Source organism: Myxocyprinus asiaticus, chromosome 39, assembly GCF_019703515.2.
Source record: "Myxocyprinus asiaticus isolate MX2 ecotype Aquarium Trade chromosome 39, UBuf_Myxa_2, whole genome shotgun sequence".
Lineage (NCBI taxonomy): Eukaryota > Metazoa > Chordata > Actinopteri > Cypriniformes > Catostomidae > Myxocyprinus > Myxocyprinus asiaticus.
The window spans coordinates 9,264,987-9,279,253 of NC_059382.1; the positions used below are offsets into that span (position 1 = coordinate 9,264,987).

The 14,267-nt window shown below is 37.4% G+C and overlaps 1 long non-coding RNA gene across 1 annotated transcript; it reads right to left on the minus strand.

Annotated features, from left to right (window-relative positions):
* Positions 1–4,112: 4,112 nt before the first annotated feature.
* LOC127430188 (uncharacterized) lies at positions 4,113–9,080 on the minus strand. The gene is made up of 3 exons (XR_007895421.1): positions 8,957–9,080; positions 8,485–8,552; positions 4,113–6,436 (listed from the first exon to the last, which is right to left on the minus strand). It is a non-coding gene; the product is annotated as an uncharacterized LOC127430188 (long non-coding RNA).
* Positions 9,081–14,267: the final 5,187 nt, after the last annotated feature.

The following is a 14,267-nucleotide window of genomic DNA, read 5'->3' on the forward strand; positions in this document are numbered from 1 at the left end:
TCAATGGTTTATTGCAACACCTTGGTTTTAACATAATTTATAGCCCTCTTCCCATCAAGAACTGTTTTTTATGAATAGGGTTCTTGGGTTGGTCATATGGTTTTAGTACTTTATGTTACATTATAAAACTGATTGTTCAGGTGTTGGATGCTGATTAGTAAATACAGAATTCCTAAAATACATTATATAGTAACAGCTACTGTATGATGCATAACACCTGTTCATTAGTGGTTGACCTATATCACAGCAGCACCATCTTTGATTTTTAATGGGAATGACAAAGAGGCTGTGAGGGATAGACGTACAGTCTCTTCAATGGACTGTACTGCAGTTAAAAGTGTTTTTGGATCGTTCTGCGGACAAAACATTGATCAAATATCTTTCTGAGAACATGCAGTGGACAACAAACTCCAGACAACATGAGTTGTGGAAAATCAGATGTGATCAAGGATGCAGTTTATTGTGCAACCAAAATCCCAATAATAACCAGCAAAAAAGACTCTAATTTTATTATGAAAGAGGCTCAGTTACAATGCTCTACTGTATATTTACTGTAAGTATTTCCTAAAAGCTAAGCCTTTACAGCCTATATATATTCACCAGATGAAGGATTTTGTTTATATATAAACAATAATGTAGAACACTTGATTTATCTTTTCAAAATTACAAAAAAAGTATAAAAATATTGATGAATTTACATAACATGTACATTATACAATCTTCCGAAGAGGAACACTATCACCATGGATATTTGTAGATAGCTGATAGTTCAAAAAAGCAGCTATCGACACTGATTAATCTGTAAAACCGATATATCGGACTGCCTGTACTGTTCATCATATCACTACATAGCCTGATCATTATGCCTGTTTTATAGCAAATTTCTCCAAACTGGTGTCACAGAATCACATTCCTACATTTTTGAAAAATCATATTTAAATGGCTAATTGTACATACACTGTATTGGCACTTTCCTGGTGAAATTAACACTAGAGGCGCTATAACAACAATGACTTCCATTCCATTTCACACAGATCATGGGTTAAACGGAGGATTCTCCATTCATAAACATTTACTTTTTGCCCTGTTCCCCGCACAATTCTATCTATGACATCTAAACACTTTTACTCTAGTGCAGGATTTGTAAGGCCATACATTTTAATGTTTGCATTACATAACCAACGACATTTACAAGCTTGTTCGAGCTCAATCAAATCACGTGGTTATTCAATTGATAAAGCGCTGCACATACAATGCAAAGGACTGAGGTATGAGTCCTGAAGAGAATGTGAGTCGACACGTGAGCCAAAAGTGCCATGGAAGCACCACAATATGACATGGTTGCATCAGCATCAGCAACTGCACTTTTCATTTTACATTTGCTTTTTATGATACAATCGGTTAGGTTTAGGTTTAAGGTTTAGGGTAGGGAGGTAAGTGTTGTTCATTTAAAACTCTAAGGTTTATAGAGCATTTACCTTAAAATCTGTTTGGGAGATCATTTAACTCGCTTTTAGCGCCACACAGTGGACATTGCACCTCGGAACTGCCACAATACCTGTAAGGAGGAGCCATTTAATGGGGTTAGTTCACCCAAAAATATAAATTCTCTCATTATTTACTCACCCTTATGATATCCCAGGTGTATATGACTTTCTTTCTTCACCAGAACACATTTGAAGAAAAATAGAAAAATATCTTTGCTCAGTAGGTCCTTAAAATGCAAGTGGGTGGTAATCAGACTTTTGAAGCACCAAATATCACAGACAGTCAGCATAAATGTCATCCATATGACTCCAGCTGTTAAATTAATGTATTCTAAAGTGACATGATCACTTTTGGTGCGAAAAACATCAAAATTTAAGTACATTTTCACTCTCTAAATCATTGCTTCCAGTCAGCAGCGGTATGCGCATGTGGTGTAATCGTGTTGGCGCGTGAAAACTGATGCACATACGTCACAGCCGGAAGAGCAGCGCTGTTTACAACTGAGTGGAGGAACGCTGTACAGAAGCTTAGTTGGTTTTGGTTTTGGTTTTGATCTGTATTTGTATCTATTTCTTTCCTCACAATGGTGCGTTTGTGTGCTTATCCTGGATGTCTCAACCGAGAGGAGAACATGAGATTAGGTCTGTAATATGGCAACGCGAATACGTCACATGAGAGACCGTGTAAACTCCACCCCTCGTGAAGCTTACCGGAAGCGATGTTTTATAGTTAAAAAGTACTTAAATATTGATCTTTTTTTGCACCAAAAGCGATCGTATCACTTTAGAAGAAATTACTTTAACCGCTGGTGCTGTATGAATGACATTTATGCTGACTGTCTGTGATTTTTGGAGCTTCAAATGTCTGATCACCATCCACTAGCATTTAGAACCTACTGAGATAAGATATTTTTCTATTTTTCTTCAAATGTGTTCTGCTAATGAAAGAAAGTCATACTCACCTGGGTTATCATGAGGGTGAGTAAATGATGAGGAATGCTTATTTTAAAGAAAAGGAGGGATGAGTCAAAATTATTTTTTGTTGTAATCAATAGTATGCCATAAATGCTGTCGATTGAGCTTAACTTGTATTGAACCCAAAATATTCCTTTGATATCATTAAGAAAAAATGTCGACACAGTCACGTATTTTCATGAAATCAGGTTGTAAAATTTGCTTAATAAATAACATTACTCCACTGCATGTCATGCCTTAACTATGGCTATTATTCACAAAACCGCATGGCCTCTCATACCTTATTGTTTGATTGTAAAACGGATAGTTCTGTCTTCTGATTGGGTGAGCCACGTTCAAACCATTAGAAAAGAGCAATGCACACACACCTGTGGCCACACATAAATTAAATTATATATTAATGTGCCAAGTTGCTGTTTCGCATGGCAACTATGAACAGCCCACAAACAGGCTAATGAATCACGGTACTTTTTTGTAAGTGTTAGTAATATTTAATTTACTGTATTGACAGTGTGGCACAATAATGTGTGATGATACCTACTACATACAATATACAACATAGTCTGTGTCATATATTTGGCATGGATCTGAAAGAGAAATACCTTGAAGTGTAACAAGGATTTTGGCAAGTTCAGTTCCTTTCTTGGTTGATCAAGGTGGGGGCCTTTAACTTGATCAGAGGGAAACTCTTAAGCATGATCAAACAGATGTTTGTTGGCAATGAGATCAGATTTAGAGATTAGAATAGAAGGTCAATAAGACATTGTAGGTGGAGGCTGTTCAGTGGGAAACTCTCACACTTGTTTTTGGTACTTTTTTCAGGTTAGTCTTCCTTGTGCTACTTACAAGAGTCTCTCTGTTTTCATTTGTAGGGGAGGGGGAAAAGGATAGGCATTTATGTAGATTGTGTGTTCAGAGCAGGTGAAGGAGTCCGAAAGAGAGAGGGAGAGTTGGAGAAACTGAGGTAAGACTTTGGGAACATGTGGCTAATTCTGTTCAGTATTCCATCGGTGGAAGGGAAACCGGTGAGGTGACATTCTTTTTGAGGTTAGCCACAGAGTTATGAAATGCCCTGTGCTTTCCCCACCGTTGTGTCATGCACCTGGTACAAATATCAGATCTAAACCTATATAGATCCAAATCAAGATAAAGCAGTGAAATTAAAGTAAGGACCTATGATCTTTTATACTGTGAAGTGTATAATGTATACTATAAACTATTTTGGTAACACTTTACAAAAAGGTTCCATTTGTTAACATTTGTTAATGATAGTTACCATGAAATAACAATGAACAATACTTCTACAGCTTTTAGTAATCTTGGTTAATGTTAATCTTTTTTTTTAACATTTACAGAATGGGCTTTATCAGAATGAGCTTTATTGCCAAGTATGCTTACACATACAAGGAATTTGTCTTGGTGACAGAAGCTTCCAGTGTACAAACAATACAACAACAAGACAGAGATAATAATAAAAAAAAGAATAAAAATAAAAAGTGAATAGAAAATAAATTATATATAGAAATACACAATAGGACTATATACATATATATATATATATATATATATATATATATATATATATATATATATATATATATATATATATATGTATAGAGAGAGAGAGAGAGAGAGAGAGAGAGAGAAATAGATAGATAGATAGATAGATAGATAGATAGATAGATAGGTAGATAGAAAGATAGATACGTAGATACGTATGTACAAATACAAATCTGTTATATACAGTGCAAGGGATTGTATGGCAGAAGAGGTAGGATATGTTGGATAAATATAAATAGACTAAGCTGTGTATCGTACATAATTATTGCTCAATGGGGCAGTTTTAACTGTTCATGAGATGGATAGCCTAAGGCAACAGTTCAAAAAGGCAGGGTGAGTGGGGTCCAGAGTGATTTTTCCAGCCCTTTTCCTCACTCTGGAAGTGTATAGTTCTTGAAGGGGGGGCAGGGGGCAACCAATAATCCTCTCAGCAGTCCGAACTGTCCTTTGTAGTCTTCTGATATCTGATTTCGTAGCTGCACCAAACCAGACAGTTACTGAAGTGCAGAGGACATACTCAATGACTTCTGAGTAAAACTGTAACAGCAGTACCTATGGCAGGTTAAACATCCTTAACTGGCAAAGGAAGTACAACCTCTGCTGGGCCTTTTTCACAATGGAGTCAATGTGTGTCTCCCACTTCAGGTCCTGTGAGATGGTAGTGCCCAGGAACCTGAATGACTCCACTGCTGCCACAGTGCTGTTTAGAATGGTGAACGGGGTCATTGTTGGGGTGTTCCTCCTGAAGTCCACAATCATCTCCACTGTTTTGAGCATGTTCAGCTCCAGGTTGTTTTGACTGCATCAGTGAGCCAGCCGTTCAACCTCCCTTCTGTATGCAGACTCATCGTCATCTTGGATGAGGCAGATGACAGAAATGTGCACAGTAACACTGCATACTGCCATAAAGGCACAGTATTTTGCTATTTTGAACACAGCCAGGCTGTCCAGTATGGACTGTGAATAGAGCGCATTACTCTTTCTAGCATGGAACATGTACAGACAGATGTCATTGATAATATATATAATAATGATAAAAACAACTCACAGAACTTGCATAACATGGGAATAATTTGCATACTGCAAACAGACACTGCCCATAAAACTAGGTGATAGTGAAGTTTCATTTTAACCAGATTCAGACTCATAGGCCCTGAGGTGCTTTGAAGAGCTTGATGTTTGTGGATGTAAGGGAATAAACAGATACATATCTCACAATTTCCAACTCCTTTTCCAGCCTCTCTCATCCACTCCAGTTTCCTTCTTCCCATAGCTGGTTCCTCTTTCCAGTGATTAAAATGTGTTCTATAATACTAAGACATGGTGGGGTACAAAATCTGAGTCAACTCGTGAAAATTTCTATTTTTGTCATTATGAATTATTTTATCTGCACAACAATGTGTGTGAAATGTGAATTAAAACATTGCATGACTTTTAGAATTTCTTTAGAACTGCTTTAATAACAGCATTTACTCAAGCTGTCATGGACTACATAAGTTTGTGCAAAACTTGATTATCCATGTTATCCAGCATGATTTGAAAATGTTCCGAATAGCATATTTTGTGCTTCAATGGAAGCAAGAAAATCTGGCCTTTTATACAAAGGAGACCTAAAAATTGTGTACAATTGTAAATACAGTATGCCTTATTCATTTTTCATCATACCAGTTTTTAGTTTTACATTTTTCAAATACTTTGTTATTTTCAGGTTAAAATTTGCTTTTGAATCCCTGTTTTTCATTGTATTCTCAGACTTTTGGATCCCACTGCATTTATTGTTGTAGTGACAATTACCGTAATTTGTAATGATGATTATTAATGTCAAGAATCATTTTAGCAGTCCTACCCATGATAAAATATTACATCAGAAGCATCAGAAGTAGATTCTCATATGTTAGACTGCATTCAAATTTTAGCTCTTGATTGTAAAGATTTCTGCAGCTGCTGGTGACCTGTGGGAGTGAGAAATTTCTTCATAATACAGTACAACTGTGAAAATTTTTACATTTTCTAAAGAAAAAGAAGTAAATTTAGTTCCAGTGTTTCACTAGTCTCAGCATTTTAAGCTGTTTTGTTGGTGTGAAGAAAAAAAAAATATTATTTATGGGATTAACTTTGGAATTGCCCAATCTTAAAGTCATCAGATTTTTTTTCATACTGTCTTTATTCTGAGATTTGTATAGTTCACATGTAAACTCCCTTTTTTTTATTATTCATTCTGGTTTACTTAATACCCATTTTCATCAAATTTACAGTTCTTCAGATATTTGTGATATTCTAGATACATTGAGAAGTATGAAATATTGGAAGAAATGAGAGGAAGACAAATTCAGACAAAACAATTTCATAGGTTCTTTAAACCTATTGCATGTAAATATACTCCAGGACTTCATTTGGTGTGGTGTCATTTCAAGCTGCAATGGAAGAAAAAAATCTGTTTTTATTAACACTTAAAAACTTAACACTTAAATTCAATAGATTTGATCCTATGTTAAATGTGATGAACAAATTAGGATTTCATTGTAGGACAAATGTTTTAATAAATTAGGTATTCAAAGCCCAGTATGACATCATCTTTCTTTTGAATATTCTGTCAGCATCAGTCAAAAGTCAATGGAATTTTTATAAAAAAGTATTACAATTTATAGGAAAAAAAACTACAAAGCATACCTTATGGTGAAATACCTCAGGGGTCATCAAACTTTTCAATGCCCCTAAATATGATGTTTCCCTTATGAAAAATTTAAAGGCGTCTACAGTATGCATTTTATGTACACCGACCCATACTCACTGAAAACAAATAGTGATGTGAATATGTTGTTTGTTATATAGAATATTAAAATATCATGTGGAAAATATATATATATATATATATATTTTTTTTTTTACAAAATATTCGTTTGTTTTCTGCCTAATATTAAAATATTAGAGAAATATTAGTGAATTTTTAATAATTATATTTTATTTACATATTAATATTTGTATAGCGATTTTTGAAGTAATTATTTTTCCAAAGCAACTTCGCTGGAAATAGTGCCATAAATCCCTAGAAAGATAATAAATACAATATTTACAATATGTATGTATATGTTCATACCTATTTAAGAACATATCTATTGCAATGAAAGAGAAATTAACACTTAAAAAAAAGAATATATATACACCGATCATTCACAACATTAAAACCACCTGCCAAATATTGTGTAGGTCCCCATATGCTGCCAAACCAGCACCAACCTGCATCTCAGAATAGCATTTTGAGATGCTGTTCTTCTCACCACAATTGTACAGAGCGGTTATCTGAGTTACCGTAGACTTTGTCAGTTCGAACCAATCTAGTTGACCTCTCTCATCAACAAGGCATTTTCGTTCACAGAACTGCCCCTCACTGGATGTTTTTTGTTTCTGAGTAAATTCTAGAGATTGTTGTGCATGAAAATCCCAGGAGATCAGCAGTTACAGAAATACTCAAACCAGCCCATCTGGCACCAACAATCATGCCACGCTCCAAATCACTGAGATCACATTTTTTCCCCATTCTGATGATTGATGTGAACATTAACTGAAACTCCTGACCCGTATCTGCATGATTTTATGCACTGCACTGCTACCACACAATTGGCTGATTAGATAATCTCATGGATGATTGTTGGTGCCAGACGGGCTGGTTTGAGTATTTCTGTAACTGCTGGGATTTTCATGCAAAACAGTCTCTGGAATTTACTCCAAATGGTGCCAAAAACAAAAAACATCCAGTGAGTGGCAGTTCTTTGGATGGAAATGCCTTGTTGATGAGAAAGGTCAACAGAGAATGGCCAGATTGGTTCAAACTGACGAAGTCTACGATAACTCAGATGGCTCTGTGCAATTGTGGTGAGAAGAATATCATCTCAGTGATGAGGGATGTCGCTGTTTTGGTGGCACAAGGGGGACCTACACAATATTAGGCAGGTGGTTTTAATGTTGTGGCTGATCGTTATATACAGGTGCATCTCAATAAATTAGAATGTCGTGGAAAAGTTCATTTATTTCAGTAATTCAACTCAAATTGTGAAACTCATGTATTAAATAAATTCAGTGCACACAGACTGAAGTAGTTTAAGTCTTTGGTTCTTTTAATTGTGATGATTTTGGCTCACATTTAACAAAAACCCACCAATTCACTCTCTCAAAAAATTAGAATATGGTGACATGCCAATCAGCTAATCAACTCAAAACACCTGCAAAGGCAGCATAATCCTAGGTAATCCTCTCCTTGGCAATCATAATTTGAACCTTGATTACACTTCCTCGCACTTGATGCATGCGCAAAGCACTGTGCACGCTCTCTGCGCATGCAAAAACACCACATATACCCATCAAAATATCTTAGTTTGTGATGCACAGAAAAAGGCATAAGGGTGACTAAACGAGGACAGAATATTTCATTTTGGGTGAAATATCCCTTGAAAATCACTCTTACCTGATCAGTATTTATAAGAGAGGTGGGGGGACAGGAACTGAAGAAATACAGTGTTGCATAATCCACAGCTGTAAAAAGATAGTACCAAGTCCAATCAGAATGTCATCAGATGAAAACATCCTTGCTGCATCATGTTCACCTGTGTGACACCAGAGATTATTTAGCAGAGACGGGCCACTTCTATTTAAATGAATGGGAGAAACTGGAATGCCCAACCAAGAAGCTCTAGCGCCCAATGGTCAACGGATATAGAAAGGAAGTCCCACGTTACAGGTGAAAGAGCCAATCACCTTTTAGATACAGACATCGCCTGTCAATCAGCTCGCTAACTCACATGCGTATTACCTATTCAAGCTGGACAAATTGCGTGTTTTAGCGTAATATGAGGTAAAGAAGCACAATGTATGATTCCAATATTATCAAATTTAATTGCTGGTTTGAAATATGTTCTTTGATCATAATCTTGACCAACCGTTTTTGAGATTTCGGTGTTCCCCCAATCAAGTAGATTGGAGCTGCACTGGCATGACTGGAAATAGCCTCCCGAGAGAGTTCCAAAGATGGCCGGCAGTGGACTGACTTGCTAGAGAGACTTTGGTGAAATGAAGAGAGGCAAGAGCCTGTGCTGATGTTTTGTAATGATTAATGGTGTGTTTGTTCAAGTTGGTACACAATGACACAATATGACTTAGTGGCACTGAAATGTCACCCTGAACCTGTCACTTTGCCAAACAGCACAGAACCCATGGGAAATGAGATCTCTTTAAAGGGATAATTCACACAAAAGCAGTTGTTAGATAAAATTTAAGCCTCAGTCACCATTCAGTTTGTATTGAAAAAAGATCCAGTGCAAGTGAATGGACTATCAACTGAATTAAGAAAGTTATATGGGTCTGGAACAACATGATTTTTCTGTATTGTATGTAATTAATAATGCAGTTGTTTTATCTGTTGAACTACCATTGTGTTGAATGATCATGAAAAACAACATATTGCTTCTCGAAGCAGACAATGATCATCAGTCTTTTGTACCAAAAGACAGCTTGGTTATTTTGCAGACAATGGAAATAACAAGCTGTGCAACTCCTAGAGTTGATGCATGATCACACTGCCAAAACACTTTAGCCCCCTCAGATATTATGGATTTTTACTTACTATAATTGAATATCTTATATGAATTGCACAGTGAATCAGCATTTTTCCAGTGGGTTATGCATGTTTTTTATTCATTGTAACAAATGATAGTCTGATGTTTCCATCATATCAAATGCTGCAATCTTTTATTTTGCTGTAATACAAGTTGCTTTTGAGAGAATGATGCAATCTACACTACCGGCCAAAAGTTTTGAAACACTTGACTGAAATGTTTCTCATGATCTTAAAAATCTTTTGATTTGAAGGCGTATGATTAAATGTTTGAAATTAGTTTTGTAGACAAAAATATAATTGTGCCACCATATTAATTTATTTCATTATAAAACTATAATGTATTTAAAAAAAAAAAAAAGTTTTTGAAATTGATGACTTGGACCAAATAATAAAGAAAAGCAGCCAATAAGTGCCCAGCATAGATGGGAACTCCTTCAATACTGTTTTAAAAGCATCCCAGGGTGATATCTCAAGAAGTTGGTTTCAAAACTTTTGACCGGTAGTGTATGTTGTATGAGAGTACTAAATAATGATTATGAATTAATATTTATTATGCATTGATACATCTTTTACTAGTAGGGTAATTTTTGTAGTGGAAGTAATGTAGAATAACACTGTATAAACACCATAAAAAGTGTTTTGGAAAATTACATAAAAATATGCTGCATGTGGTAACATTGAAATTAACTGGATTTATTCAAGTCCATAATATTATTTAATATGACACTAAGTTTTAATGGTCACACCAGGTCGAAAAAGCTACATAAGGGCACAGTTATCCACTTTTTACAGTGTTTAAACATGTAGAATATAACAGGATGAGCTTGAGCTTGTGGTGGACTTCAGGAGAAAAGACAGAAAACACAGCCCCATCACCATCAATGGAGCACCAGTGGAGAGAGTCAGCAGCTTCAAGTTTCTCGGTGTCCACATCACAGAGGAACTCACATGGTCCGTCCACACTGAGGCCATTGTGAAGAAGGCTCATCAGCGCCTCTTCTTCCTGAGACGGCTGAGGAAGTTTGGAATGAACCACCACATCCTCACACGGTTCTACACCAGCACTGTGGAGAGCATCCTGACTGGCTGCATCTCCGCCTGGTACGGCAATAGCACCGCCCTCAACCACAAAGCCCTGCAAAGGGTGGTGCGAACTGCCAGACACATCATCGGAGGTGAGCTTCCCTCCCTCCTGGACATACACTATATTGCCAAAAGTATTCGCTCACCCATCCAAATAATTGAATTCAGGTGTTCCAATCACTTCCATGGCCACAGGTGTATAAAATGAAGCACCTAGGCATGCAGACTTCTACAAACATTTGTGAAAGAATGGGCCGCTCTCAGGAGCTCAGTGAATTCCAGCGTGGTACTGTGATAGGATGCCACCTGTGCAACAAGTCCAGTCGTGAAATTTCCTCGCTACTAAATATTCCACAGACAACTGTCAGTGGTATTATAACAAAGTGGAAGCGATTGGGAATGACAGCAACTCAGCCACGAAGTGGTAGGCCATGTAAAATGACAGAGCGGGGTCAGCGGCTGCTGAGGCGCATAGCACGCAGAGGTCGCCAACTTTCTGCAGAGTCAATCGCTACAGACCTCCAAAGTTCATGTGGCCTTCAGATTACCTCAAGAACAGTGCGTAGAGAGCTTCATGGAATGGGTTTCCATGGCTGAGCAGCTGCATCCAAGCCATACATCACCAAGTGCAATGCAAAGCGTCAGATGCAGTGGTGTAAAGCACGCCACCACTGGACTCTAGAGCAGTGGAGATGCGTTCTCTGGAGTGACGAATCACGCTTCTCCATCTGGCAATCTGATGGACAAGTCTGGGTTTGGCTGTTGCCAGGAGAACGGTACTTGTCTGACTGCATTATGCCAACTGTGAAGTTTGGTGGAGGGGGGATTATGGTGTGGGGTTGTTTTTCAGAAGCTGGACTTGGCCCCTTAGTTCCAGTGAAAGGAACTCTGAATGCTTCAGCATACCAAGAGATTTTGGACAATTCCATGCTCCCAACTTTGTGGGAACAGTTTGGGGATGGCCCCTTCCTGTTCCAACATGACTGCACACCAGTGCACAAAGCAAGGTCCATAAAGACATGGATGAGCGAGTTTGGTGTGGAAGAACTTGAGTGGCCTGCACAGAGTCCTGACCTCAACCCGATAGAGCACCTTTGGGATGAATTAGAGCGAAGACTGCGAGCCAGGCCTTCTCGTCCAACATCAGTGTCTGACCTCACAAATGCGCTTCTGGAAGAATGATCAAAAATTCCCATAAACACACTCCTAAACCTTGTGGAAAGCCTTCCCAGAAGAGTTGAAGCTGTTATAGCAGCAAAGGGTGGGCCGACATCATATTAAACCCTATGGATTAAGAATGGGATGTCACTTAAATTCATATGCGTCTAAAGGCAGATGAGCGAATACTTTTGGCAATATAGTGTATATACCAGTCGGTGTGTGAAAAAAGCTCAGAGGATCAATTGAGACTCCAGCCACCGGAGCCATGGGCTGTTCTCACTGCTACCATCAGACAGGCGATATCGCAGCATCAGGACCCGCACCAGCCGACTTCATGACAGATTCTTCCCCCAAACAATCAGACTTTTGAACTCTTGATCACTCACGACGATACATATATCAGCACTGCACTTTATTAGCCTCAGACTGGACTCACATTTTATACTTCTCTTAATAACACACTGGCAACTGACTATCAACTGACAGCTGAATGCTTATTGTATATTGTAATGTTATTGTATACAGTCTTCTTATTTTGTGTATACTGTATATTGCATATTATTAGGTGTATGTTGTATATTGTATTGTGAAACAAGATGTGTAAACTGTGTTATGTGTAAATCAGATGTTTATTGTAATTGTCATACTGCTATGTTGCACTTGTGTATGTGGTTGAGTGACAATAAAGGGATTTGATTTTTGAAGATTTTCCACTTCAAAACATGTTTACACTGAAAGACTATCAATTAGAATGACTAATATTAAATCAGATGCCAGTTTCCTCATAAAGTACCAGGTGCCATTCACCCGGCTGTGCAATGTCAGGCATTTATTCTGCGCAGTATTTACCATACGATGATATCGTGTGGGTCTTCTTCTCATCAGTCGACGCCTCTGCACTGTTCCACGGACCCATTTCCCCTTCTCTCGTTCCCAGTTTGGTCCACCTTTCATCTTTTTCCATTTTCCATTGCCCCCTCACTGTACTTAAATGTCAATAATTAATATGCTGCGTCACTGTTTTTTTTTCCCCCTATCGTAATCAGTTTTATTTATCATAACTAAAGAAAGAAGCAACCAATAATCCTCTAGTATATGATATCATATCTTAGTGAGTAGTTCAATGTTTTTGTTGAAAGAAACACTTTATACTTAAGCATTGCATGATTAATTAACACCCTTTAATGCTTAGCGGCATTTTTGTTCATATGGTTTTTTATTTAGTGCCACAATGTCGTCAACAGATCACAAAATATCAAACTTTTACCAAAACTATCTGGAATGTTTGCTGGATTTTAAATTTTTTTGGCAGTAACTCTTCAGCAAATATTAATTGCAGACTCATAAACTTATCTGGTGCATTGTCTCTTTTATCAGTCTTGAAATTGTTGATAATGTTGACATGTTGCAATACTGACCAATAGATGATTTGCTACCTCTTCTTTACTCCTCTTTAATTATTTTAAGTATCCACACATATGTATGTCCAGATTATTCACTTCACACACAATGCAAACGTTGTGTAAGGGTATAAAAGTACTGACTGCGTCGACATAAAAAATGCATGTACATATATTTCCAACCTGAAAATAAATAAATAACATAAACGGAAATTGTGGTCTTCCACTGTTCTTTAGACCACTGATAAAAAGCAAAGTATGCACGCCATGCCATTACATAACACACAAGTACATATAATAATTACTGTTGCACCAAAAGTATTTGGTCACTTGTGCCACACTTAAAAATATATAAATGCAAGGCCGTTTCTTGGTAGGCCTATAAGCAGTATAAGCAGACACATAGGGCCCTCAAAGTCACCAGTGGGCCCCCGATCTGGAACCTAAGGGGGAACCCTCAAGTGTGCTATCAAAATCCAAGGGCCCCCAAAAGGCTAGCAACAACCCTGTATAAATGTCATTACATTAGGTAACAAAATATCAAGGCAATGCACTGGAAAATGAACATTAGCATATTTTGTAGTGTACTTTGTAAAAATGCATTTAAGCACTCCATGAATATATTGTGATATTTAAATTTTCTCATGTTAATGGTTTAGTTGGATGTACGTTAGGAGCCTATCAGAGTTCTATTCTTTTTATGCAATGGTGCATAGGTGTGTAAGTCGATGATTTGTCGGCCTTGCTTGTATGTATATTTATTAACCTTATCGTCATCACTTATAACTTTGAGGTAATGAATAATTCATAGGACAAACTTAAAAGTGATCATTTATAAACTATAATCACAGTCCCCAGCAGATTCAGAAGATGATGAGGGCTTTGAGATGTTATGGCGCACTTCCTCGAGCCTATCGCTCGAGAAGGTAACCCCGTGTTGCCGAAAGTCTCGCGAGAGGAGCATGCGACGTTCTCACACTGTGTTTATTA